The following is a 12,315-nucleotide window of genomic DNA, read 5'->3' as shown; positions in this document are numbered from 1 at the left end:
ATTGCTAATCAAAATTTAAAAAGCGAGATTGAAAAATTATCTAAAATCTGCCTCTAAGGAAATTTAAGCAGATTTTTTAAGTGTTGGGAAGAGGGTACAGGATCTCAGAAATAAGGACAGCAAAAATATCCATAAATGTAAGAAGATACATTACAGAGACACTAAGGCAACACAGACCATAACAGCCCACTGGATATTTCATAATAAAGGGTAGAAATGAATAAAACGAATTGATAAAAATAAAGGCATTTTCAAAGGGCTCTCTTCACTTCGAAATATGTTCTCTAATATTAACTTCTGCTTATGCACAAGTGCTATGTAGATACATCCCTTTCTCTGATTCAAACCTGCACTGAACTCACGCTATCCCCATTAAGAAATGCAGTGTAGTGCGATGCAGGTTTACATCTCAAGGTTCAAATTAATAATTTAAATAACTAAACTTAAAATAAGAAATTTAATGTATGTCCCGAAGAATTAAAATACAAGGGAGGCATGCCCCATAACCAGAAAACTTTTTTAAGTGTCCACAAGGGAGACAAAAACCAGTCCTCAAGGTGCAAGAACATCTGAATAATTCCACATTTCTACTACACTTTTCATTCCGGTTCAAACTGCAAGGCTCCCTGAGGATCAGATCAAACACAACTGTCACCAGGGTGCAGTAATTTAAAGCAAGTCCTAGTCCTTCTCAACTAGATTCTAGGGTTCCCCTACCCAAAGCCTCCATTGGCGGCCGGTTAGAGTTCCCTCAGGTGACTGACTGACAAGTTACAGTATAAAACAGACGGACAGATTGTAGCCTTTTCTCCGCGCCCAGAGCAAAGGCTGAGGCAACGTGTGGGCAAAGGGGAAATCTCAGGCTCCAGGGGTGCAGGGCACGAATACCGGGGTCCCAGGAGTGAGGGGAGTCGAGCAGAAAGAGCTGGGTGGGCGCCTGGACTGGAGCCAAGCGAGGACGCCGCAGCCCCCCAGCCTTCTCAGCGCTGTCTTTTCCCTCCCCTTTACACCCCACCCCCGGAAAGGGAAAAAACCCGCCAGAGGATTCAACAGGAGAACCGCGCCGCCCGCCTGCGGTCCGCGAAACAGCCCGAGCCCGAGCCCAGGCCGGCGGCGGCGGCCACCGGGGAGCGGGGGGAGGGGAGGAGCGAGAAGGGGGCAGCTAGCAGACCCAGGACTACCCCTCGGCCCTAGCCGCCAAGGTCACCCGTCTCCCCGGGAGGCCCTGGCCCCGCAGCAGCCCCGCCCGGAGGAAGGCGGCAAGTTTAATTTCTTAGAAGCCGCGGATAAAGCCAGCGGCGCGCGCACGCGTGTGTGTGTATGTGTCTGTCTGTCTGTGTGTGTGTGTGTGTGTGTGTGTGCAGGGGGGGTGGGCGTGGGTCACAGGAGGTCCCGGCCCCCGCCCCCTCTCCTGCCCGAGGAACGAAACACCTCCCGGCCAAGGGGCCGCCCAGCCCGCGAGTCTGAGGAGAGCTGAGGCGAACCAAGCTGGAGACAGGACGGCCGCGGCTGCTGCAGGGCGGGCGGGCGACGCTTCAGCCCCCGCCAAAGACACACGCGCGCACCCCTACCCACACACCACCGGCCGCGGGAAAATGGTGCGCCGGGGCGAGCAAGAAGAGACCTTTTTCTCCCGTTAATTGAATTGTTTCCTACCTCCGGCTGCCGGACTCGCTGCTCCTCTCACTCCGCTGCTCTCCGGGATCCGCCGCCACCGCCGCCGCCGCCGCCGCCGCCGCCGCATCCAATCGCCTCCTCTTCCCCCCCTCCCCTCCCCTTCCGCAGCTCGCCCGGCCGTTCCTCCTCCTCTCTGCTTCAAAATGGCGCCAAGCGTTCTCCGGCGGCTGCTCCAATCGAACCGCCGCGGAGAGCATCCAGGGGCAGGCTAAGCGCGACGCGGGGGCGCAGCGCCCCCTGCCGACCGACCTGCCGCCCTGGAACAGGCAGGACAGCAAAACTAGGTGTCGGTCAACCGACCAACCCGCCTCCCCAGCCAACCGCGCCCTCGCGCGCTGCAGTTCGCGCGCGCGCGTACTCGAAGTACGCTCCCTCCTTTCCTGGCAGCTGTCAATCAACCCCCTGCTTCAGTTTCTTTTGCATCTCTTAGCAAAAAAAGTAGATAGCTAGCCCCTGCTTTTTGGGACCTGGAGATAACAAATTGTAATAATTTAAAAGTGAGACTTGGCATTATTACATAATATACTCACTTTGCACTCAGATGAGAACTATGACCCAATTATAAGAAAATATTTTACAAAATTAACTATTCTACACTGCATTTTGTACTTTTTTGTTGTTATTTATTTTAAAGTTATTTATTGACAAGCATTAACAACCATTTCAATTTACAAAAAAAAAAACAAGAAAGTTGATTTTTCTCTCCCTCCAGCTCCTTCCTGGCCTCTTTTTGTGTTATCTTCCCATTTAGATCATAAACTCTTTGAGGGCAGGGGCATTCTATACTAATTGTATGCCCAACCTTTAGCACTGTGCCTGGCACAGATTAGGCACTAAATAAATGTTGGTTGGATTGGACTATGAACTTTTGTTTCATAGTTATTTATATAAACATTTAACAAGGTTATAATAAAACTGCATTTTTGTTTTCTTCACTTTTCTATAGTTCTTATTGCCCTTGTTTCTTTATGCCTTTTTACAAAAGTAAATCTTACTTCTTTATCAATTCTGATAATGGCCAATGTCACATGTAAAAAAAAACATTTTATACATATATACTTCAATGAAGAGGATGCATTGTGATGAGGCTTTGTTTTTAGAAAATTTGTTTCAACAGATAAAAATAATACAGGACACAGGTTTCAGGAGACAAATTCCCTCACAAAATCTGGCTTCAAGAGGCCACTAGATGGTGCAATGTAGACAGTGCTGGATTTAGAGTAAAAAAAAAATGTGGGTTTAAATATTACTGAAGACATTTAATCTCTCTCAGCCCATTTCCTCATCTATAAAAAATGGTACCTTATCTTGCTTGTTTGTTACAAAGATCAAAGAGATAATACATGGAAAGCACTTTGCATACCTTAAAAAGTTATTACTTTATGGAAGGCATACCTGATTTCCAGAGGCTGTTGCTCTCAGGTCCCCCCAATCTTCTAAGACCTTCTCTTGGAATGATTTCTCTCTTAGTCATATCCTATGCAGGCAGAGATGTCACCTTTAGGAGGTAAGAACTCCAAGAAAGTGGCCAGATTCTAGCCCTACCAAAAGTTACCTGAGAGTACCCACACATTCATCTGCATCTGTTTCCTCAGCTACCGTTGCCAACAGGCCAGAACTGATGATATATTTTCCTAAATGAGTTCACTTTCAAAAGAGTTTTATACCTTTAATTTAATTTTTACATACCCAAAATAAAGGTATCGAGTGCCTAGCATGATTTCAGACATATAATAGGCATTTAATAAGTGCTTATTGAACTGAATAAGAAAAGACAAATTGCAATGTGTCTAATATAACAAGTTCATCTCACCACACATAGCAGGTTTTACCAACACTTGATTAAGTTATATTGTTATGCAAACTAATTTATCATAGTGGTATAAAACAGTATAGTATTCCACTACCATAAAATGTTATCATGACTATTCTGAGACAAAAACTATAAATTATCATCTCAACTGGTTTCATAGAGCAATATATCTTCTTGAAGTTCCTAAACATGAATTAAACATACTTTGCTATACAGTTATTTCAAGTGAAAAAAAGATATCTGACCACTCCATAATGCTTAAAGCCTTTATATGTTCCCTCAATCACTAAAATTATCTTAAGATCTTTCAGTTTTAATAAAATACCAATCTCTGGCAGATTAAAATGGAGAGAAGTAAAGCGAGTTTGATCTAGTAGAATTATACAAAAAAATATAGAATTAATAGTAAGAAATAATTTTATTTTTCAGAATTATAAGGGCCATTAAAAAATAAATGATCAACTAAAAAAGCAGAGAAAATTAAGAAACCTGAATATCTTTTGGAAGACTGACAAAACTGAACTGACCATCTGACATTAAAATGGTGGTGCCTAATGTTGTGCTTGGTACTGAATCCTAGGTTTGCTATTGAGTCAGCATCTCCTTCTTGAGCTATATCACTAGTATCACCACAAATAATGATCACCAACAATGAACTCCTAGATAGATAGTTTCAAATGGATATAAAAAAATGAAAATTTATATTCCAGAGCTGAAGTGACAGCACAAAAATAATAGCTGACATTTGTGTTGCACTTTAAGATTTGGGAATGATTTTACTTATATTTGGTTCTCGTAACAACCCCATGAGATCAATAATGAGATGATTATTATTCCCAATTAACCATTAACAAAACTGACACAGAGAAATTAAGCAATTTTCCAAGGCCTTATAAAAAACAGCAGAGTCATGATATGATGTATAAAATTAAAACATTCAAATTTTTCATTGGTCTATTAAGTGTTTAGATCTAAAATAAAAGGGCGAGCAGCATGATCAACCCAGTTAAACGAATCATTTAACACAAAAAGGGCAAATCAATCCTCTAAATAGCTCACTCAGTGGAGATTTATGGCCTGAATATCACAAATAGCATGAATTTCTACAAATGATGTCTACATTGTCAAACAAGTGAATTTGTGAGAAAAGAATTTTTAAAAATAGAGAGAACATGGTCAGTAGAATTATCTCCAACTAAGAAAGACCACATGACAACTACAATATGGAGCTACCCATGTCTAGTCCTTACCCATCAGGATCTTCAGGTTGTCTGTCCTCTGTAGATAACTGCCCATGACTTCCATTTATTCAGAAGACTAGGTTTGCAGATCTAGCATTTCCCCTTAAAATGCCCCAGGCCAGATCCCCCCTGTGACTGAGAAATCAGAGTAACTGCTCAAGTTTAGACCTGGCTGTCATCCAGCTTGCTGATCCTCACTTTAGTCTCAAGCTTTTGATTCTGTTTTTAATTTGTACTACTTAGAAATAGGTTATTTCTTGATTAATAAAGTAAATAGAACCTTGTACCAATGACGTTAGGGCTTTTTTTTTTTAACATTGTTATAATTGATTAAGATATACTAGTATTAGTCACAAAAAATAAGAATGTAATCAGTAACTTAAAGTAAAGTAGACTGTGAATAATAATCCATTTCATATAGAAATGGTTGAAAAATTAAAGGAATAAAGATATTGCATCCTGGCCAGGATCTGGGAGGAACAAGAGAATCCATTTAAGAAAACACTAGATGAGGACCAGCTAAGTGGCTCAGTGGATTAAGAGACAGGCCTTAAAATGGGAAGTCCTGGGTTCAAAAGTGACCTCAACCACTGCCTAGCTATGTGACCTTGGGCAAGTCATTTAACCTCCGTTGCCCAGCCCTTACCATTCTTCTATTTTGGAACCAATACAGCATTGATTCTAAGATAGAAGGTGAGGGTTAAAAAAAAAAGAAAGAAAGAAAAGAAAACATTAGACATATACTAGATTGTACCATATTGTCTAGCTAATTTGTGTCAGGAATACTGGCTATCACTATTCAGAAGTCACCTTTGTAGATTATTCAGCCTAAGCCAAAGACTTCCATTTTTACACGTCCCTGTACTCTATTTCCCTTCCTAGGAAAGTACCCATTACCAGCAGTGCCTGGGTGCCATTATTCATATTAGATAAATTCTCTGAGTTAAAGAAGTATTTTCAAAAGATCATTATTAAAATTCAGTTTTCATCTAATAAAGTGATATTAATTCATTTGCACCCCTAATACATTGGTAGAGAACAGGGGCCTGAGGAAATGAGAATGTCAAGAATCAGGGAAATAAGGGAATAGTTGATCATTCTTGGAGGTTGGTGGACAGAAAGTATTAAGACCTTCTGAATGCCCTTAAAATTCATAGTAAGTAAGACAGTAACTCATTCCGTCTACTCAAAAGACCAGTATGAGTCACCAATGTCATATGATTAGGCAATAACAGGAAAGTCCCTCCATATAAAAACATCTTCCCTACTGATATCTAAAACCCTTCCCTTGTTGATTTCCTACTTAGTCTTGAGCCTTGGGCTCACTATGGGGTGCTTTAAAAATAGTCCTGGAAATATTAAGTAAGAAACAATGTAGTGTAGTGGCACAAGGCAATCAATCAATCAATCAACAAGTATTTATTAACCATCTGCTTTGTTACCCTGAGCCAAGAACTGTGCTATGCTCAAAAGACTTTTTTTTAAAGAGGCTTTAAGGGGGCAGCTGACTGGCTCAGTGCTTGGAGAGCCAGGCCTAGAGATGAGAGGTCCTGGGTTCAAATCTCATCTCAGACACTTCCCAGCTGTGTGACCCTGGACAAGTCACTTGACCCCCATTGCCTAGCCCTTACCACTCTTCTGCCTTAGAGCCAATACACAATTTTGCTTATAAGATAGAATGTAAGAATTTTAAAATAAATTAAAAGAGACTCTATGTATGTGTATATAGAGGCATATCTGTATGCTGTATGAACAAATAGGCATTAGGCTTGAAGACAGGAAGACTAGAGTTTAAATCCTGCCTCGGATATATCACTAGCTATGTGAAACTGGGCAAGCCATTTAATCTCTCCTTGCCTCAAGTTTCCTATCTGTAAAATGGGTATAATAATAGCACTTACCTCCCAGGGTTGTTATGAGGATCAAATGAAATAACATACAGATAACGAAGACCTTAGAGCACTCTATAAATGCTAGCAATGATGAGGATGATAATGATGATGTTTCAGGAGGCATGAGTATTTGATTATCCCTTTATGTACCTTCAGCTTCAATTATAATTATTTGTTGATCTAAGTTGGCTCGGTATTGATTACTTATGTTTCACTAGTCTACTAGTTCATATCAATTGAGATAAAAATGGTAAAGTCCTCACTTACAACCCAATGAGTGAGACTCCCCTTTGTAGGCAGTTTGCTCACAGGGAAGGAATGGAGTGGGATGGGGTTTAGGGCTGGAAAGAGACACAGATAGAGAGACAGAGAGACAGAGATTGATTTAAGCAATCTCCTTGGATCCCCTTGGGGGTCATACAAAATAGACGGCTACAGTGAATGAGCCTCTGGGGGAGCTAGCTGTAAATTGCTGTACGCAACAACGAAAGTAACTCAGTCACTCTTTTTCTACAGTAAGCATTAAATTATGTGTACAATCCTCTGGCATGGACTAAATAAGGGGAAGCCTAGTTAGATACACTTAGACGATAGAATTTGTTGTCGGAATGCTATGTTTTAACTCTTTATGCCAATATCATTTTTTAAGCCCTTCCCTTTTGTCTCAGAATCAAGGCAGAAGAGTGGTAAGCGCTGAGCAGCGAGGCTTAAGTGGCTTTCCCAGAATCACCCAGATAGAAATGTCTCAGGCCAGATGTTAACCCAGGACCTCCGAACCCTAAGCTTGACTCTCCACACACTATCAATATCATTTTACTCTCACCTCTGCAACTGTTACAGAACTACAAAGAAAGAAATTCTTTAAATAGATACTTGTTTAGGTAAATCCCTTTTAAAAACATCTAAAACTACAGGACAGATTTTTCTTAATTTCCGTAGTGTCAGTTATTATGCTATGGAACAGACATTTATTCTAAGCCAGGATGACCTGGCTCAAAAAACGACCTCTGACGCAAACCAGCCCTGATCCTCAACCAAGATAAGTCCTGTACTTCTCTCAAGTATAAATGATCTTTTCTTATATAGAGCCATACATTCAAAAGAGCTGTAAATTTGGTGGCATCTAGAGAGTATTTGACCACAAATTGGTGTCTCTAAATTCAAGTATATTACTTTTTTAAGACACAAAATTTTGTTCATATTTTCATTGGGGGATACTTAAATCATTGTAAGAAAATGAAAGGTAGAGGGTTTTTTTTTTTAATCCTGAATAACTGTTTGATCCATCCTTATTCCTCATATAGTTTTTAAAGTGAGCTCTGCAAATATTTCCATTTTATTAAGAGGAAGTCTCTGGGCAAGAACTAAAGATAGGCAAAGTCAGGTGCTACTTAAGCACAATATGCAAGGAGACTTAATATTAGTTTTGTTTATGTATACAGTATACATGTTAATAATACTAGAAAATTCTATTTTCTGTGACAAATAGATATTTATTTTTGCCTTATCAATAAAAGAAGAAAACAAACATTTATTAAGTACCTACTGTGTGCAAGACACTGCCCTAAGTGCCTTATAACTATTATCTCACTGATACACTGTGGTACAATTGATTGTAATGGACTTCTCCATTAGTGGTAATGCAATGATCCAGGACAATTCTGAGAGATTTATGAGAAAGAACACTATCCACATCCAAAGGAAGAACTGTGGGAGTAGAAACACAGAAGAAAAAAAACTGTTTGATTACATGGGTCGAGGGGGATATGACTGGGGATGTAGACTCTAAATGATCATCCTAGTGCAAACAACAATATGAAAATAGGTTTTGACCAAGGACACATGTAAAACCCAGTGGAATTGCGGGTCGATTACGGGAAGGGGCAGGGGGAGGGGAGGGAAAGAATATGACTCTTGTAACCAAGGAATAATGTTCTAAATTGACTAATTAAATAAAATTTTCCAAAAAAAAATAAAAATAAACAAATACTATCTCATTTAAGCCCCACAATAACCTTGGAAGATATCTCTATTTTACAGTTGAGGAAACTAAAACATTTAATATGAAGTCATATATGTTATAATGAAGACTCAAAAAAAAAGACTTGATAAAGAATTATTTTTGTCTCTCAAATGCTGATATACAGATGACACCACATGGATACTCCTATAAATGTTATGCTTTGTTACACGTATTAGTTTACAGAAATAAAAAGTACTTCTGTAAATTTAGTGGCATCCAAAGAGTGTTGATCACAAATTTGGTATCTCTAACTTCAAGTAAATTGCTTTTTTAATACACAAAATTTTGTTCATATTTTCATTAGAAGACTAAAATTTTCAAGCTGAATATGGCATTTCATACCGTGAAAAGAATTTAATATCATAGATCTATAAAGGTCCTCCCAGCTATTGTCACAGGACCATAAACCAAGAATTTTAATGGACCTTAGAAGCCATCTAGTCCAACTCCTTCTTTTTAAATTGCAGCCCAGAAAAGGTAAGCAACTTCCACAATATCACTCGAGTGAGAGTTGCAAAGAGGGGATTTGAATCTCCAGACTCCAAGATATGTACTTTTTTCCAACAGGGTCACTTTAGCGAACTTTCTCACTTTACATACAAAGAAATGGAGTTCCAAAAAGGATAAGGGACTCCTCTAAGGAAGCAAGGCTTTATGGAACTGGATCATTTTAGCAGTCTAAAACATTTTCTATTTAACTTGTCAAAGAAAATTATGAAAACATTCCATTACATCCCACAGGCAGAAGTTTGCCTCTTTCAAACTGAAGTCTAATCTAAGTCTTGAATAAATATATGATCATTTGTGGGAACATTTGTAGACATGTAACAGGACAGTGAAAAAGTCTTGCCTTGGGCAAGATAGAATTCTTCCATGAAACAGTAACTTTGCTGTGCCCAGGGATTTGTTTGGTATTTTTACCGATTTTATTACTTCTTGGAAATAGCATAGATGAAAATTATAATTAATTGACTGTATTTGGTGAGTATAAACAAAACTCTAAAGTTGGGACACTGAAATCTTTTACCCAGAATATTTAATTTTGACTTCCAAAAAAATAGAGATTTGTATTTGAAGGTAAGACTTCATTATCCACCAAATCAATGAAAAAATAAAGTGGAGAATATTTGATAAAACTATGAATGAAAAAATACTTAGAAAGGGCATCTTGACATTGTGACTAGAGTGCTTGCTTGATTTAGGGTCAGGAAGATATGAGTTCAAAACCATTTCTGATATTTACTAGCTATGTGACAGAAAGTGACAACTTCCTGAAACATCAGTTTCCTCATCTGTAAAAAGAGGATAATAACACTATAAGAAAAGCTGTGTGAGTGCCACAGAGTCGATGCTTTCAAATCATGGTTCTGGAGAAGACTTTTGAGAGTCTCTTGAACAACAAGGAGATCAAATCAGTTATTGCTTTTAAAAATTAATTAATGCAATTCGTTGGAATGACAATACTTACACTAAAACTTAGATACTTTGGCCACATAATGAGAAGTCAACACTTATTGGAAAATACTCTGATGCTGAGAAAGATTGAAGCCAAAAGGAGAAGGGGACAGTGGAAGTTGAGATGGGTAATTAGTGTCTTGATGGCAACAAACATGAGCTTGGTCCATGGGGTCATGAAGAGTTGGAACAACTAAACAACATGAAAACAACAAACACTTAAATCAGAATTGAAATAATGTAAAGAGCTTTGACATGTGCTTCAATACTCCAATTACATATATGTGTTTATTTTGTATTATATGTGTATATGTGTATGTATACCAATGGACTAACTCATTGGACTATTTGTCCAACTGCACGCTATTATCTGGGCAATATGCATTTTAAATCCACTTTGTTTTTTCCTAAGTAGATAACTAGCCTGATTTTTTCAAATGACAACAGCCTTTATTAAGGAGGTAGTAGCATGGGACTTAATACAATTAGCACAACGTCCTCTGTGAACAGGAGCATCTAGGGAACTTTGCCTTCATCAGGGACTTCAATTTGGACTTTGAACATGTGTGCTTGTTAATGTCACACAGGATGCTCTGTGCAGAGGCTATATGATTACATCAACTCCAGCTCCACATGTACTGGACTGAAAATATGTTTAATAGTTTGGACCTTCTTGAACTAATAGAAAATATGGTTTCATTGTTTGGGGAAGGGGAGAAAATAAAAAGTAATGAATTTAGTGCCTGCACAGGCTGAGAATTTCATAGTGTTGGAATTTAGATGCCTGACTACAACCACTCAAGATCTTACAATATCCTCAATTTGTAATGTAACTTCAAACACACACGCACATCTATATATTCTGTGCCATTTCTTCAGTACTATCAGTAAGGAGCTTCCTTTACAAATGCAGATTGGCACCTTCTCACCAATACTCTCTAGAGTATTGACAATTTAAGTCATTTTCCCAGAGTCTCAATAGTTTTATACACACATATGTGTATGTGTATATATAAAGATATATGTGTATGTCTATATATATTCACAATGAATATATGCATACACATTTCCCCCCATGTGAATGTCTATGCAAATTTAAATGAGCTAAGCCCAGAATTCAATAGGGAGAGAAGGCTGGGGTTTAATTATATTTCAGAAATTGTATCATGCTTTCCGTAACCCCTGCCTTTTTCAAAAATCCCTTAACCTTAACATTTTCCACTAATTCTTTGTTATAAAGAATAACTGTTTTGGGAGGGAAGAGGGATGTCAGGGGAAATTTCAGTGATGTAAAAGCAAAAGATAGCAATTAAAAAAAAATTATGCCTTGAGTCTTAGTGAGAGATAGATAGGTGTAGCAGAAAGAACTTTGGATCTGGAGTCCAAAGACCTGGGTTCAAGCTCTGAGTCTGCCACTCATTGGCTGTGTGACCTTGAATAAGTCATCTCAGTTCTCTGAGACTCAGTTCCTTTCTCCATAAAAGGAAGATGGTAATACTTCCATTGCCTATCTCATATACCTATAATAAGAAAATCATTGAATAAGCTTTAAAGTGTCATAAACATTTAAGTTATTATTATTATTATTATCATTCCATATGGAGGGATTACAATCTGCACTGTTAGAGGGAGTGACCATATTTGGGAAATCATAGATCCGTTAACTTATTATTATTTATGACTACTCTTCCAAGATTAGCAAGTGTTGTGCCATTTTCTAAAATAAAAATCCATCATATCATATGGATATGATGAATATCCTGCCTTATTTTGACTTACAAATTTCTAGCATTTGATATGCAGAAAAATAAATACAAACCTAGAAACAGTAAATTCCAGACCTGGAGATTCTTTTAAAGTTAGTTTTGCTTAACAGCCAGCAGATGGAGCTGTAGAAAAACTTTCAACATCTGTAAGCGCTCCAATGTGCTGAAATTTGATCAATAGGCATGTAATTTTATAAAAATGTACTTGATATAAAGTGGGAATCAGTAAATAGTTTAATTTATAAAGCAGTGTGAGGTTTTTAGCATGGACTATTATAAAAAGAATTGACTATATTTTAAAAAGTACTCTGGAAAACCTTCACTTTCGAATCAAAGAATGGTTAGCAACATAAATCTTAGAACTGTTCTAGAGGAAATTTTGGAAAAGGCTCCATAAAAAATGAGTCAACACTTCTGAAAGTGAACAGATCTAAATTCAAAGTGTTCA

General features: G+C 38.4%; 1 protein-coding gene across 4 annotated transcripts in view; it reads right to left on the bottom strand.

The window, feature by feature from the left end:
- PDS5B (PDS5 cohesin associated factor B) overlaps nucleotides 1-1,766 on the bottom strand; it is a 237,245-nt gene extending 235,479 nt beyond the window's left edge. For 2 of the 4 annotated variants that reach the window (XM_056825155.1, XM_056825156.1), the window contains exon 1: nucleotides 1,657-1,757. The gene's annotated coding sequence lies outside the window, so the exon portion shown is untranslated. Of the gene's footprint in view, nucleotides 1-1,656 lie in introns of all 4 variants that reach the window. The other 2 variants (XM_056825157.1, XM_007495302.3) reach the window with 2 other exon arrangements.
- Between the last annotated feature and the right edge of the window lie 10,549 nt (nucleotides 1,767-12,315).

Source organism: Monodelphis domestica, chromosome 4 (genome assembly GCF_027887165.1).
Source record: "Monodelphis domestica isolate mMonDom1 chromosome 4, mMonDom1.pri, whole genome shotgun sequence".
Lineage (NCBI taxonomy): Eukaryota > Metazoa > Chordata > Mammalia > Didelphimorphia > Didelphidae > Monodelphis > Monodelphis domestica.
This window is presented reverse-complemented; position numbering and strand designations above follow the sequence as displayed.